General features: G+C 34.2%; 1 protein-coding gene across 2 annotated transcripts in view; it reads right to left on the reverse strand.

Moving 5' to 3' along the window:
* LOC145978885 (mitogen-activated protein kinase kinase kinase 10-like) overlaps window positions 1-12,693 on the reverse strand; it is a 170,107-nt gene that overhangs the window by 21,136 nt on the left and 136,278 nt on the right. The window lies entirely within an intron of this gene.

The raw sequence follows: 12,693 nt of genomic DNA on the forward strand, positions 1-12,693 counted from the left end.
CCCTTATATACACAAAAAAATACGCTTTAGAAACGATGTTAAGAGCCACAGATAATAAAACATTTTAATCATAGTTTTGACAAGTAACGTCCTGCTTAAGTTCATATCCTTGAAAGAGTTTTGTGCCGATGGGGATCGTTTGGAGGTTTCGAATGTGCAACACTGTATAAAGATTACGCTGTAGACGAAACAGTTAAAAGTCAATGGTGTTCGTGAGCTTCCTTGCAATCCGAAATCTCCGAGCTCGAGTTTTTTGTTCCTTTGCGACAGAGCTGTGAATATAGTGGCGAGCGTGTTAATTTCGTACTGTGCGCAAGAGTGTTATTATTGGTTACTTGCCGTTAGTTGTTTGTGTTATTGCAGTGTGTATGTGTGTTGTGTCAGTGAGAGGATTGCAATGCCAGCTGCAAGGTTCACGTTACGAGGAGGGCTGATAAGTTCTCGGCCCGACCCAGAACGACTTTACCTACAGGCACGAAAGTTTCAGGCTATTCAACGTATTCTCCCCGAAAGTCTACACACTTGGCACATATCAGTTTGAACAACTCTTATAACACAGGTTAGTGCTCGTTTTGCAATATTTATATAAATGTCTGCATATGTCCATAAAAATAAGCGGACATTACAGGCCGCAAATGTCGGCATCACCGCCAGCGCCGCCCGCCACGCTTCTCCCGATCTCTCGGCTGCAGATCGAAATGGACGCACGGTATTTCTGAACTAAATTTTCATGTACAGTGGTCTACAATTTCCACATGCCTGTCTTGCATAACTCAGATATTTCGTATTGGTGAAATTACTTGTGCAGAAATGAGGTGTACCAAATCTGTCCCTCTTTTCCATTTCTGACTTAAATAATAGTGATAAGATTGATTAATTGTCTGACACTGACATATTGGAAAACGTTACTGACCATTTTGCTGATTCCACATTTTTATAGATAACCTGTAAATTTCTACCATAGCCTGGTTTTGTGAAGTTTATTTTTCAAAGAAGCATTGCAATCACTTGATGATATTTATTAATTAAGACTACGAATGAACTATTCATGTTCTTTATGGAACATTTGCATATCAGATTAGTACAATATCAGTTTTGTATTAATAAATTTTACGTGGGCATTTTTTTGGTAAAATTTCATATCAGTCTATAGTAGGGATATACTATATGAAACTGCTGCTGTTACCAAAAAAGCAGACATAAAATTTACCTACAATGAGAACCAATATTCTACTCATTTTATATAAAACCGTGAATGTTCCTTGAAGAACGTAAGTGATTTCTAAATGCATATAACCATATAGAAAAAAAAGACATGTATTTAGAGATTTACATTACAAAACCAAGTGAATTGTAACTTTCTTACAGTCTATTTTCAGAAGTATGGGATCAGGGCAATTTTACTGATACATTTACATACCAATATGCTTGTTTTGGATGATACGAATATGATTAATCTGTCTCATGAACTCCATTATGCAATGGATTTCATCAATTGAGTGGTGGCTGTGGCGTACATGAAGAAGCTATTTAGTGTATTAATTTCATGACATATGCCTTTACATGCACTGATTGACTTTCACATCAACCATTAACAACATGAACATTAAATATATTGTCACATCGACCATTAACAACATGAACATTAAATATATTGCATTACTCTTTGAAATATAATTTTTTTCCGTTAATATAAATTTTCAGTCTATACTTTGTAGGGCTTATTAGGGTTGAGTTAATACCAAAACCTGTGGCATGAATAAACTGGCAGATACTTTTTCAGAAAGTATATCCTGGAAATTAAGCAAAATGCATAATTTTCATTCATTTACAGCATATTGTGTGCAAGTGGATTAAATTACTAAACTAAACTACACTCCATGGCCCAAAAGTTCTCTACGGGCCAATGCCTGCCAGGGTGGGCAATGCATGGTCAGGGCATAGAGTCCCATTGCTACTTCTGGAATTGAAACCTGAAACTTCTTCTTACCAAGAAGCTCCCTCAATTGTCCTCACAGTGTTGGACTAATGCCAAAATTTTTGGTAACTCCCACCCAGAATCAAACCCAGGACCACTCACATCAAAGGCTAACCATTTGACTACACAGGAGCCCTTGGATTAAATTACACCTATTTCTTTTATTCTGATTACCTCATACCTAAACAAATGCATAGTTGAGCACAAAACTTGATACACTTAGCTACCAAGTTAGCATGTTCCTACTTATATTTTATCATTTATAACATTTCTGAACAACTTTAAATAGTTTGTATTTAAGTGCTGCAGGAAGAGAATTTCGCTCAAGTGCCAAATAGTTCGCACAGACGATGAGGTAGCATACAGAATCAAGAGCATTTTCACTTGGGCGAATATTACTTTGTTCTTGATACTGTACTGTATTTTATGGTGCTTTAAGTTAATTGTAATGGTGCAAAAATAGTTTTGAAATTTGCTTTCTATTATCCAAATGATAGTAGTTTTGTTATCAAGTTTTATTGTGAATATTTCCTACATGTAATTGTGGAGTCACTTCATGTTAAAATCCCATCACATGTCTCTGATAGATTTTCAATTACTTTATGTAAACAACTGAATGGAGTATTAAAAAAAACAAAAACATTGAAGTTACTGGTCATCACGTTGAACATCTGATTTAATGACAGTTGTTCATTATGTTAGTATTCATTTTGATTTATCAGATAACAATATTTCAGTATTTCATTTTAATTTTTGTTACTGTGTTATGTTATTTCAATTAGACTACATTATGTGCAATACTTATGTTCTTCTTTGTATCGTCTTGTAATAAAGGGGTCCCAGGTTCAATTCCTGGTGCAGGCACATATTGGTTTGGATCCCACATTAAACTGTAGGTCCAGTCCCGATTAGCCTCTCTGTGAATAAAGTGAACTTAAAACAACAATTCAATCAATCAATCGTCTTTGTTTCTAATAAAATCCTTCTAAAAACACGAAATTGACTGACTGCTTCATGAGTGTCACGATGAATTCTACTGATATACATGGCATAAATTTTCATTAACAAAAAGGCTATGTGGTCAAGTCGAGCTTGGTTGCACTTTGGCAGAAAGTTCAACTCAAATTTGGCTTTATATAATTTATTTTTGAAACTAAATCAGCGCCATCTATGATGAAGTATATATTGTTATTTTTCATCTCCTTCATGAGAAACATTTAGTTTATGTGATGCATATTTATTGCAAATTTTGACACTGGGTAGGCTGCTACTTCAGTCTCTTATAACTTCTGATATATGCACTTTAAAAAAATGTTCACACAAAGGTTTCTTAATTTGTTCTACATGGAATTTGTTTCTGTAATAAAAAATAGGTTTTATCATTTTAAAAAAATGAAGTTGGTATTGTTAACACTGAGATAGCAATGCCATCTTTGACATAACTGATAATGCCATCTTACAGCCACCTTCCAGCAATATTTGCTATCATAAATGGACCACCCATGTACATGGGGCTGATCTGATATCACTTTGAACAGATACCGATGATATTTCTGATTTCTTACAGATTGTTATCAATGCTAATACCTTAACACTGTAACTACTTACAGTTGCTCTGGATATTTATAAATATCAGATAGAATAATTCGTACTCTATAGATATCTGCCAATTTAGATATTTTGGTTCACTGGCAAAATTGCTGATATATACAAATAGACTGCAATTTAGTGCAAAAACTTATATTTTATTAAGAATGTAAATAAGCATTTATGTTCTTCACTGAATTTTGATTGATCCCTAATAAATAGTACAATATAAGTATTTTAAAAATTGCCGCTATACCACTTAATTAAGCATGCTTTTGCTTTAAAACATCCATAGGTGCACATGAGATAATCAGAATATATAGCTTCCACTTATTTATAAATATCATTCTTTGCCACACAATTAATGAAAATTGTGCATTTGCAAACTGCAAGAGGTACATAGTCTTCAGAAAGGTATTGGTGATGATATCCAACTGATAATTTTGAATACTAACATCACTGGTATCAGCAAGTGAAATACTGTAATATGTATTTAACTTCAGAATAAATATCATGGTTTTCTTGTTCCTTTAATTCCTTCCATGGACCAAAACAAAACATTCTACTTTCATTGTCAATAATAATAAAAAGGATAAAATAAGGTAAGGTAATTGGAGAAATAGCTGCAAGAATTAGACCAAGTCCACCTCCCAGAAATTTTTCAAAGAAAACTACAAAACAAAACAAATTCTTTAGAAAAATTAATATTGTGAAATACTTAGCATGCATGGTAAATGCTCAGTGGTTGAACTGATGACTACAGTTAAAGGTGTGAGAACATGCCACTGTCAAAAAGAGGCAGAAACTAAGTAGTAATTATTAATTTCACAAAGCTCTTTTTTTATTTATTATTACTATTAGTAAATTAAAATGTGCTATTTATTTATGTAGATCTACACATTAGGCACTAGTAAGTACTATTTCATGCAATATTACAAAATATAAAAATTATTGTAGTGTATTTCAAAGTACACAGCAGTTAACATTTTACAAATGAAACATAAAATTAAAATAAAATTTAACAAGTGCTTCACATTTTTATCTCAAAATTGCAAAAATTCAACAACAATTACAAAAATATACACAAGTGCACATATGCATGCAAATTATGCTTCTTTATGCATATAAGATAAATCAATGTAAATTCATGTAAACATTTGAAAACTGTAATGAATACATGTTGCTATATCGGAATTCTACAAAATTGCAAAATAATAACAATATCACTCATTGAGGACTTGCAGCTATATATGTAATTAACACAGTATTAAAAAATCAGATTTTTGGGGTAAGGTGGGGGACTCTTCAGATTTTGGGGTGGGGAAATATTTTTTTAAAAAAAAACGTAAATACACGACGGACTCATACAATGTACCCAGTCATAAAATATATTTTTTATTCCTCAGAACTGATATTTTGTTCTAGTTTTCTACGATTTTCTCAAGCCAAAAACATCAAAGGTGTATTTATTAAGAATTCAAGTGCATGGACTTTGGTGTTCTTTGCTTGAGGGATCTTGGATAAAAACACTATTAATTATAATTTATTGTACTATTGGTTTGTAATAATTTATCAATAATTATCAATTGTGCACATTTTTAATGGATGACATTTTAACATTTTGTGCTTGGGATCTGATGTGATATGTGTGCTGAAGAGAATGGAATGAGTTACTAAAAACAGGGGAGTAGACAAAATATGCTACGAACAAAAAGAAGTAATCAACAATGGATAAAATGAATGAAGAAGAATAAACACAAAAAATAGTAAACAATGAATTTTATCAGCTAGAATTTCTTGACAGCATAGATTGTACAATTAAAACCAGGCACAGAAGTTTCAGAAAAAAGAAGCAAAGCCAAAAGTGTACACACAAAAAGCAAATGAATTATTTGGTTGTTCATTACTAAAGACGGGACAGATTAAATGGGCTTGTAGGAAAAATTGAAAATAACAATTTTTTAGCAGATAATGGGAGTCTAATTTTCAGTACAAAGAAAAGTTACTAGGGCATTTGTTTCATCGAGGATTATCAATATCCTTCAAAAGCACAGAAAACTGAAAACTTTGAGGAGCAAAAAAGATCTCTTGCACATTATTTATTTTGTCCAACTTCAAAATTACGAAACTGAACTAGTTGTATGAAATAGTTTGCAGCAGACTGCATAATTGAAAACTGTGGCTTTATCAAGGATCAAATATGGGTCTATGTCATTCTGTGCTCTTCCACTGAGCTAGCAACCCAAGCTCTTACTTCCCTCTACAATTGCAACAACTTGATCTCCATACATATAAATCTGTACTGTCTAGACAGGGGGCTATGCTGATACCAAAGTATAGATATTGGCCGATACTTTTACGAAGTCTGGGCATCTTGCAGAGTCTGTAAAAATACTACACAACACTTTCGAGGAGTTTATACATCCTGGTTACTATGCATTTTCATTTTCATTATTTTAGCAAAAAGATTGTGGGAAAAAATGGATTTTGTAATAAAGTGATTATTTCATGTTTTCTTGTATGTACGCATTGCTTGCATTGTAGAATTATTTTCCTGTAGTTTACGGTTATTACAAGCATAAGAAAACAGTTTTTCTTTGTGATGTTTCAGGAGAACACATGCTCCCTTCATCAGACATTTATTTTCATTTTGACTAAAGATACAGTTATAACAATGGTTAGTCATTGTTATAACTAACCATTGTTATAACTGTATCTTTAGTCAAAATGAAAATAAATAAATGATGAAGGGAGCGTGTGTTCTCCTGAAACGTCACAAAGAAAAACTGTTTTCTTATGCTTGTAATAACCGTAAACTACAGGAAAATAATTATTTCATGTGGAAATATGAAAATTTTAAAGCAAAACTCTGGTAGATTGATATGATATGGTTCCAATGGAGAATGTATATCTTAAAATTTGTACATATTCTATATTACTTTGAAGTGTTAAAATTTCCGAGTATCAGAGTGAATATATACAAGGGTATTGGGGCTAAGCCATTTTCAGATATACTACAACTTCTTGTGTTCACATGTCCAACGGTGTCCAATAGCAATTAGATGTTGAGACACAATTTTCACATAATGTGGACGTTTCAAGGTGATCACAAATGGCCCTTTAGTGCCAGGAACTATATTCCTTCCTTTTTCATAACTAACACTATCACCTGGTAAAGAAGGATTCCCGGTGCAGGTACATTGCACCTGGAACCTGGACCAATTTGCAATGTACCTGCACCGGGAATCCTTGTTTACCAGGCAATAGTGTCAGTTATGAAAAAGGAAGGAATATACTTCCTGGTCATTATTTGGGGGAAGGGGTTAATTCTGAGTAGATGAAGTGGTAATTTATAATAGAGAAAATCTCATTGAAAGGTAGATAATTACAGCTTATAAAAATTGAAGAACCTTCAAAATTTTACATATCAAAAATATCGTTAATACGAATCAGGAAACATTTATTTTAAAGGGGTGTTTCAACATCACTAAGAAAGTGATACTTAGTATAATAATGCAACTAGTTCTAGTTTTAATCAGTTTTTGTCTTCACTATGTCCACACAATGTGGTTGAAACATCACATCTATGTATGGTGTCAGTCTCTACTGCTTTTAGTGATTTTTTTAAAATTAAAATGATACTAAACAAGAGTAATTTCTGTGTCTCTTGATATCATTGGTTTATAATGATTGACAACAATTGTTGGCATTTTGAGGTGTCTGACTTGTATGCATCAGTTACCTTACAAGTGCAGAATTTGTGGTGGAGTGGCTGGCATAATGCAATATGAAGTCAGAGGTCACAGGTTCAAACTCTGTGCAAGGCAAGGGTGTTTGTTCATTCATCCTCATTACTGTGATTAAACTGAGACGTACAAAAGCAACATAAAATAACCAAAATAGAGTGGGAGAGACAGAAAGTTAATCTAAAATAACTTTTATATGACTAACTATCACAGTTCTCACACAAAATGTTCTATTCAAAATTAATTTATAGCATTTAAGAATCAGTTTTTATCAATTGTGAAAGAAAAAAGTAGTAGCTGCATCAGCATAATTTAGAAAAAAAAATTCGAACACATACTTCAATATTTCCAAAATTTATGCAGACATTTACATCTGCTGCTGTCAAGTTGTACTTGAGATATGCAGCTTCAATACTTTCCATTTGCAACCATAATAAATTTTAAATAATGTGTATTAGTAGCAATTTAATCAACAAGCACCAGATAACAAAATCAATGAACCGGAACATTTATTGCAGACATCTAATCAGACAAGCTTTGTGTATAGGCAGAATATTAGCAGCATAACAGGAAAGTTTTCATGTGCATGTACTATCGGTACATGATTATGTGCCACCTATGAAATTTAAGGTGCAAGTTGAGACATGTCTTAGCTTGGTCGTAACAGTAGTTTGATGTATATTTACTGACATGCAAAAGGAAAGTAAAATTCTTATTTACATTCAAATATTTTTCGTATAGGCACAAATGCATGCATACATGATATGCAACACAAATCAGAATTGTGTGTGTTCATGAAAGTTCTCTGTAAATTTCAATGACATCAGTAGATGTAACCAATTACACAAATAGTTCTCAGACACAGTAACGCTGTCAGATATCACACAATCAGTGGGGAATGTACAGGTAATGGACAAAATAATATGAACACCTTGGTTTGCAAAGGCCTATATACGCCGTCGTGGAAAAGGAACAACACTCAGCAGAGATTTCAAACATCTAGTGGCGATGAAAACAAACATATCAGTCTATCAGAAGCTGGTGTGAGAGTTGCATGCGAGCAGTCAGCTATCGTCAAATGCAGGTATGTCCGACCTTTCAGACTTCAAAAGAGGCTTGATCATAGGAGCCCGCCTGGCTGGAGCATCTGACAGCCTACAGACAACATGGAAAGACAACGTCTGCAAAGGAGAATAGTGGGCGAAAAACAAAGTTATTCAACAGGGATTGACGTGTGTTGAAGCGAATAGTGACTCGAAAGCACAAGACAACACTGTCCCAGATAACCACAGAGATGAACAATCACCTCCAGGACCCTGTATCAACGAAAACCATTCAAAGGGAGCAGCATTCTGTGAACATTCATGGCAGAGTTGCCATCCCCAAACTGTTGGTGACTCCACGTAATGCAGTGACACGAAGAAGGTGGTGCCAAGAGCACAAGAATTGGACACAGCAGCAATGGGAACATGTGATATGGTCAGACGAATCGTCTTTCACATTATTTCAGACCACAGGACGTGTTTATGTGTGGAGAACTCCTGCTGAAGCATTTGATATTGACTGCTTAGTGCCTACCGTGAAACATGGTGGGGGGTCTGTATCTTGGAATGGTGTTGGCCCACTTGTCGTCCTGCGTGGGAGAATCAATGCAGAGAAGTACTGCACCATCCTGGGTGACCACCTCCATCCCATGGTTCAGACTTTGTTTCCCGATGCATGCACCATCTTCCAAGATGATAACGCCCCTATTCACACTGCTAGGTGCGTTGATGCATGGTTTGATGAGCACAGTGATGAGGTAGAACATCTCATCTGGTGTCCACAGTCCCCCGATCTTAACATCATTGAGCCTTTGTGGGGTATTTTGGAGGCCAAAGTGCGTAATCGGTTTCCACACTTTCGGAACTTGAGACTGTTTTGTGCGAGGAGTGGCTACGTATTCCAGTTCACACTGTACAGGACCTTTATTTGCCTATCCCACATAGGATACACGCTGTCATTCAGGCAAGGGGGGGGGGCAACCCCCTACTAATACAAGTTTTCTGCAATTGCATTGGTGTTCATATTATTTTGTCCATTACCTGTACTTCAGCACAGCAGAAAAGGCTAAAAGTAATTTTCTAGGGAAAAACAAGGAGTTTCCAAGAAATTGCAATCTGAAGAAATTAGATGAACATGAAACATGTTTTTTCAACTTTTAAAATAAAAATGGGTTTATTAATGTTAGCCTATCAAGAACATATAGAGGGTGTTTCAATAAAAAGGTAATTGAACATAGTGTTTTTGATACTTTCAGTTACTTTTTATTGAAACACACTGTATCTTTTTATTCACTTCACAGGGTACTGACAGATTTGTAGACAGTCTGTGTGTAATACTGTATGACACCTGTCTCCATCAAAGACATGGGCTTGTAGTTAGATTGGTACTGGATGATGATAGGGTTGGCCATGTTATTTTTGTAACTAAGGTAGTCATTCTTATTCTCAATTCTTTTATGGACAGTAATGGAGAGGTATATAGTGCAACAATGTGTATCAGTAATGCAACTCTTTGTAAGGATAGATTCGTGAGTGGATGCTTGCTGTGATATGTCAAAGCTCACAGAAATCAATGAGGGATCACTTATTAGCTTAGCATCTCTCGCCACTGTATGGAGTAACTGCTGTGTGGGGTGAAATTCCACCCTTACAAGAATGGTGTTGTGTAGAAACTGTAAGAGCTCCTGACTTTCTCATGTTGGGTATGTTGAAGAGACATTTTTATGCGACGCACAAGAAATTTTGGTTAAATTTATGTGATGTATTATGGATCATTTGCAGAAGTTGTGTTGATTTCAATGCTGGCCGTCTCAAGAACGCTATTTTAACGAAACAACACATCGTGCACCTTTACTTGTACTTATGAGTTTATGTTGTAATATACAAGTTAAAAACAATAAAGTTATTGTGTAAAATGAGACTGACTAGCATTCAGTGCCAAATATTGGCAATGAGCCACCATCAGCCGAGTGGGATCAAACCTGACAACTATAAATTTGAAGGATATAAATTGAAAGTTCCTGGTACTGACAAAACTGATGTGAGCTGATTGCAAGTCAAATGTAGCTTTTATATAAATTTTATCAAGCATGCACTCTTTGCATTATTTAACATTTTGATGATTCAACATTCACTCATGCAAGCAGTTTTCATGCAAAATGTTAAAGCTAAGATGATAAATTACATGGACTAGAATGCAAATTGAGAGCAAAATGTGTAAACTTTCCCAGGTTAGTGAGAACCCCGTTTTTGTTAAATATGCAAAAGGGTACACACATTGATAAAACACATAATTATTAATGATATAATCTCAATTGCAGGGTCATGTTGTAGTTTACCATCAAAGAACTTAGATATGAATGAATGAACTCAAAAATCAAAGATTTAGTAGTGCATATACTTTCCATCTTTCTTATGACCAGCAACTTAATGCAGTGAAACCTTGATAATTAATTAACCGTGTATCCTAGCCACAATACGAAGAGTAATTACATTTTCCCTGAATTCTACATTTCCCGCATCAACTCTTAGTAATTTATATTTGAGGCTCTGGTGTGTCTGTTCTCCACCATACTGGTCTTTATGTGAATTTTGAAACAAGTGCCAATTATAATTTGTATCCACTTAAATTATTCAATTAGTTTGTTGATTTAATATTTGTTTCACAACTCACATGATGAGCCTCAATTATAAATTAAAAAATAAATATCTGACACTTGCTCGCTGAGTTTGCATGCCTTAAATCAGGATAGGCAAAGAGCAAACATTTTGTATTATGTTTTACCTTCCATCACTAATGGGGGAATCTAGGGTTCAAAACCATTGAAACTTCTGGCATGATGGATTAAAGCAAGTGAAACAACAATGGCTGATTGATTGACTGAGTTGGCATTTTAAGTCCACTTTATGTAAAGCTGATGGGGACTGGACCTACAGCTTAAAGTTAGATCCGAACCACTATGTGCTTCCACCAGGTATTGAACGCGGGACCCCTTGATTACAAGGTGACAATGAAAACAACAATGGTTATAACTTGTTTGACAATAAGTAATGCTGAGCTCATAACACTTTGAACGGATACAGATACCAACGCCAATATTCTTTTTATCTCACCGATACTGATATGTGAAGATTGTAACAGCAAATTACAGAATTACATTGGAATATATAAAATCATTTAATCACAACATCCACTCTTTCACACAATATTCGTGAAAAATTAATGAAAATTTCAAATTTTGTTTAATTTAGACCAACAATTTTACAGACCCTGTGTAAAATCCAATTTCAGGAAACGTATTGCCTGGTATATTTATGATAACAATACCAATGTATCAGTTCAGTCCTAAAGATAAGTACAGTAATTGATTACAACTAAAAGGTGCGACAAGTGCTTAAGGCCTAAGGCACAAAAGCTTGGATTGGACAAGCATGGTTTAGACAACAATACCTGATGCTGATTTTAATTCCCTATCTACAGTATACCTTACAATTGTTATTAACATTTAAACTAGATCATAACTAGGATTAAAAAAATAATAAAAAACTCGCAAGTTAATTGGGACAGAAACTTAAAGTGGGACTGAAATCAACACGGAATTTGCCACCACTGGAAAACGAACCAATGACCCCTTGATTAGAAGGTATCAGCATTAGCAACTACACTATCTAGGAAGCCCAGATTCCTTCTAGGATAAGATCAATGTAGAAAAATATGGAGGCCCATAACATCAAAAATATGCAAAAGAACAAGCTTTCAGTGAGAAGAAAAAACCCATCATCTACGGTAATTAGGAGATTCCTGGGAAGCTTATATATTCCACCATGTATGTAAAAGTAAATTAATGTTTACTATTTCAAGAAATATTTCCAGGGATAAGAACAAGGAAAATTAATGCTCTTACACAATTAGTAAAATGATAACAATCATAAAGAATAATCAGAAAAACTAACACTCCCTTGTATCAATAATAGAATGTAATTATTTTTTCTCAGAATTTTCACATCCTGCTAATGTGTCTATTAGCACTGAAGAAAGGAATTATGTGAAGGATATATTCTGAAGCAATATGATATTAATTCATAAATAGAAAAACAATATAATATTTTTTCATGATTCTGGTTTCAGTTCATAAATTATTTTCGATATCTGAGAAAATATGGTTTCGATGAATAGAAACTACAAAAAAATAATATTGTTCATAACCAGTCCATTTTACAAATCACAAATATTGATGCTTCATGCATTTTTAGAACTTATGGAGTTATAAGAAGCAATCAGTAAGTTACATTACATACTTACTGGTTACCCAATAACTCTGTTGGTTCTGAAAGCAGA

This window comes from Lepisma saccharinum, chromosome 25, assembly GCF_977018435.1.
Source record: "Lepisma saccharinum chromosome 25, izLepSacc3.1, whole genome shotgun sequence".
Taxonomy (NCBI): Eukaryota; Metazoa; Arthropoda; class Insecta; order Zygentoma; family Lepismatidae; genus Lepisma; species Lepisma saccharinum.